The sequence below is a fragment of the Nicotiana tabacum genome, chromosome 1 (assembly GCF_000715075.1).
Source record: "Nicotiana tabacum cultivar K326 chromosome 1, ASM71507v2, whole genome shotgun sequence".
Taxonomy (NCBI): Eukaryota; Viridiplantae; Streptophyta; class Magnoliopsida; order Solanales; family Solanaceae; genus Nicotiana; species Nicotiana tabacum.
The window spans coordinates 220,162,282-220,166,975 of NC_134080.1; the positions used below are offsets into that span (position 1 = coordinate 220,162,282).

Below are 4,694 nucleotides of genomic sequence, written 5' to 3' on the forward strand. Positions count from 1 at the left end.
AGAGGGTCTTTAGTGTTCAATGTCTCATCTTCCTACTCCAAAACTACATCCACCGCATCTATTAGAGAGCAATAAGCAAATTCACTTGGTCTTCGCATAGATTTTTGCACGTTGAATGCTATCTCTTCATCTTTTAATCTCATTTTGAGCTCTCCAGTTTCACAATCCATTAAAGCTCTCCTAGTGTCTAAGAATGGTCTTCCCAAAATTATGGGAATTTCCTCGTCAACCTGACAGTCTAGAATAACAAAATCTGCTGTGAACACAAACTTCCCAACCTATACTAATACATCATCAAGAATGCTAGAGGGCCTTTTCACTGTCTGGTTAGCCAGCTGTAGTAATATGGACGCGGGTCTAGCTCTCCCAATGCCTAGCCTTTTGTAGATAGCTAGAGGCATAAGGTTTATTCTTTCCCCCAGATCACATAGTAACTTAGCAAATGCATAGTTTCCTATCGTGCATGGGATTGTGAAACTCCCCGGGTTAGACAGCTTCTCAGCTATGGGTCTCGTCACAACAATATTGCAGGTCTGAGTCAGTGTAACCGTGGGAAAGTCTTGAAAGTCGAACTTGCGGGACATCAAGTCCTTCATCATTTTTGCATAACCAGGCATCTCCTTTAAAGCATCAACCAATGGAATGTTTACCTGAATTTGCTTCAACATCTTCAAGAATTTCTTGTACTGCTCATCTTTCTGATACTTGGCCAATCTCTGTGGGAATGGTGCTAGAGGTCATTTCTTCCCTGTGATTTGATTTTTTTTCTTGTTAGGGCACTACTTCTACTATCGGTTCCGGTGCAACCTCAGTCTCTTTCACAACCTCTTTTTCTGTGTTAGCGTTCTCTTGCGCATTTTATACCATTGCCTCAGTTAACCCTACTGAATCATCTATCTCAATGGGTACTAGAACCAATGTCTTAGTCGGTCTGTTTTCGCGAGCAATTTCTTGCTCCAGATCTAGGTCTCTACCATTTCGGAGACTCACTGCCATAAGCTGCTTTGAGCCCTAGATTGATTTATATGTCTATAGGTAACGTCCCGTGGGGATGATTATTTAGGCCATAGAAATCTGTCCTAATTGGATCTCAATATTTTTTATCGCCGATTCATATGAGTCTACTCTGTTAGTTAGTTTTCCAGTGGACCCAATCACTTGTTGCATCATTCCCTCAAGTTTAGCAAACCCATCTTCGTGTCTCATAGTTTGTTGTTGTTGAGGTTGTTGATAAGCATGCTGCTGATTTTGCTGGTTGTAACCCTGTTGCCTTCGGTAAGGCACCACTTGACCCTGTAGTCGCATAGCCCCAATGTTATTGTTGTTATTGTACTGCTGCTAAGCTGGTCTATATTGTTGATTCTGCTGACCCCAATTCTAACCACTTGGTCTTTGTCCCCTGTAGTTGGCCACATAATTCATGTTCTCCTGATATTGTTGGTTATCACCTTCAGCACTCCACGAGCAGACATATGGTTTATTAATGCATGATGTACATAAACCCCCATTAGTTGCATCAACTATGTGTACCTGCTACTTCTGGCCTGACTCATCAACCATTTTGGTGAGGATGCTCATTTGTGTCAGTAGAGTGGCCATATTTTTAGCTATGGAGTTAGTCGGGTCTAACACCACTGAGTGAACCACATGAGTGATTGGAGCATTTCTTGTCGTCTATCCTGAGTTTTGTGCCATCTTGTCAAGTAGGATCTTGCTTTCTCTGAATGTTTTGCTAAAAAATGCTCCACCTATTGAAGTATCAACATTGTCTTTCAAGCTATCTGCCAAACCAATGTAAAATCTCTGCCCCAATATTTGCTCCGGAATACCATGATGTGGACATGTAACCAATAGACCCTTGAATCTCTCCTACGTTTCTTGTAACGTCTCTATTGGTTTCTGTCTGAAGCTCAATATCTCATCAATTTGTTGAGCAGTCTTGTTGGGTGGGTGAAATTTGTTCACAAATTGCATGACTAATTCCTCCCAAGTAGTGATAGAGTTTATGGGGAGTGAATTAAGCCAAGTCTGAGCTTCTCCCGTCATTGATAATGGAAACAACAATAGTCGTATTGCTTCCGGTGTCACGTTATGTTGCCTTTGCGTGACATAGATTGACAGGAAATTCTTCAGATGCTGCTGAAGATCTTCAACGTATGACCTAGAGAACAATCCCTTGTTCTGCAACAAATGTAGCATGTTATTTCTGATCTGGAATGAATCTACTTGTATCTAAGAAACTACAATGGCAGTTGTTAAGTTGTCAGCGGTAGGTTGTGCCCAATCATATAGTGGTGCTTCTGGCACAAGAGGTACCACACTTTGATCGTTTGGGTCATTGGCGTTGTTTCTGTTGTTTAGATGATCGTCTTCCATGTCTGGTTCGATTTTTTCGGATGAGTTCTATTATTGTTTGCCTTTCCTATTTGCACGATTCAATGCCTTGAAAACTTTTTTAGGATCTGATAATGCTTCAAACAGTTCACCAGTTCGTGAGGAGTTTCTAGGCATGCACCTGTAACAACCAAGACTACAAACATTAGAATTTCAACGATCAGTTTAAATTGAAGAAAATTGACTACCACACAAGAGGGGGGGGGGGTGATTTGTGTGGTACCCAATTTTTGCTTAACTGAACTATAGAAGGACCTGGTTCTTCTATGTGTTCCAACTACTACTGTTTACAGAATAATAAGTAAAGAAAATAAAGAACACAATGATTTTTACGTGGAAAACACCTAGATCAAAAGGTAAAAAATCCACAACCTACTACTCAATAGGATTTTCCCAAACTTCCACTAAAATCACTGAGCCAAAATAACATTTGCAAAAACTCTTAGTAAACCTAAGGATTAATTCTAATCCCGTTGTGGCACACATCCTTAACTGTTGCGACAACTTCAAGTTAACTCTAACTTGAACACTCTAGGTACCTAATACAATTGCTTCTATGAAAGTTGAAAGGTACAATGTAAAATCACCTACTACAATTGAACTAGAATAAAAGATAGACACATGGAACTGGTTCTTCTATCTCGTTCAAGTAGCTTCAGGATTGCACACTCAAATCACACATAAATTGCTTACAAAATCACCTTGCTTTTTTCTCTCAATTTAATTTTAACTCTGCTTATGTGCATTGCTTGTAAAAGAGAACAACACTAATATTTAATGGGTTAGTAATTAGAGATTGACTGGGATTCAAATGATACTCTTCTATCGTAGAAGAGTTCAAGGTGATTTCAAACTCTAACACTATCTTCTTCCTATATTGTGTTCTCTTCATGTAAGGAGTCTTTCTCTCCTTATCCAATATGCAACCTTTTCTATCAGATCAGGAGATATTGCTTCTCAATCAGTTAGATTTATCTCTTTCACGTGCATCTCACATACATAGGTTGATCATGATTGTGCTTCACAAGATGGACATGGTCCTTCACAAGATGGACCTGGTCCATGTCTGAGTTCTTTTGTCAATCTTCAAAACTTCACCTGTTCTTGGGCCAACAAATTCCCCCTTTTTGATGATGACATATGAACTAGGTCCATATAGTTTGCAATATGCCTTCTCTCCTGCCTGGGCAATAGGCACTTGTTGACAAATTCAAACAAGACTTTGTGCTGTGGCCTCATTTCACTCTTATGAACAACCCTGGCCTCATTCACATCTTCAGAATCACAGAACCTCCTTGTAATGTCAAAGGCAGTAGGAAGGGAGTCCAGACAAGGCCACCTTTGCCTTGTATAGTCATCAAACCCTTCAGAGGGTGTATCAAGGATCTTTCCTAGTTTTTTTTGCATCAAAGGACACTTGAACTCCTTTCACCAGGCTGCTAACCTTGCCATCCTTAACCTCTACATTTGCCATGAACTCAATGATCTCATTCCTGGCTAGCCTACCATCCATCTGAAGGACCATGTCCTTCCACCCCCGAGCAGCTAAGGCATCCACCAGTCTCGTCATTCATGGTTCTACCAGGTCTTTCAGCAATCTACCCTTCAAAATCTTTCTTTTTCCAAACATGGCAAGCTTGTCTTATTCACCATTAGACTCATCTTCTTCTTATTCTCCACTCCATTCCTCATCTTTAGAAATTCGTACTTGTTTACTTTTCACTGCAGACCTTGTCCTCTTGGCTAATGAAGGTTCAGCAACCTCAGACATAGAGGAAGACTTCTTGGAAGAAGTCTTGGGCTTTTTGGGCTTGGGGGTCTGAACCTCCACTGTTGGAACTTCCTCCTGATGGACCTGTTCCATCTCCTCAACTTCCACAGCCTCTGAGGACTCTACGACCTTCCCTTTTCCTTTAGCCATCTTTTTCTTCTTACTCTCAGCTAGAGCCTTCTGGAGATCACTCTCACTCTGTTTCACCCTGCTTCTTGTAGTTCTTCCCTTTGGCAATGAAATTTCAGTAGTTGTTGGGGATGAAGCCTTTCTTTTCTTGGAGGGTTTAGGAGCACTGGGGACTTTTGGTGTGGGAGTTCTTCGTTTATTTGGATCATAACTTGCCCCAATCTTTTTCAATAGGTCTGCTTCTCTTCAGTAGATGAACCAGGTTCATCTCCTTGTGTGCTTAGATTAACTAACCCTTCAGCAGCTTTACCAGAACCACTTCCCCCTGACTTCTTGCCACTCTCTTCTACATTTTCTTGTTCAACCCCACAGATAGTAGGCACAGATAAATCAGTAGTGG

At 40.9% G+C, this 4,694-nt stretch overlaps 1 non-coding gene across 1 annotated transcript; it reads left to right on the plus strand.

Moving 5' to 3' along the window:
• Window positions 1-1,825: 1,825 nt before the first annotated feature.
• Window positions 1,826-1,932, plus strand: LOC142165074 (small nucleolar RNA R71). Its single transcript, XR_012696079.1, has one exon. It is a non-coding gene; the product is annotated as a small nucleolar RNA R71 (small nucleolar RNA).
• The last annotated feature ends 2,762 nt before the right edge of the window (window positions 1,933-4,694 follow it).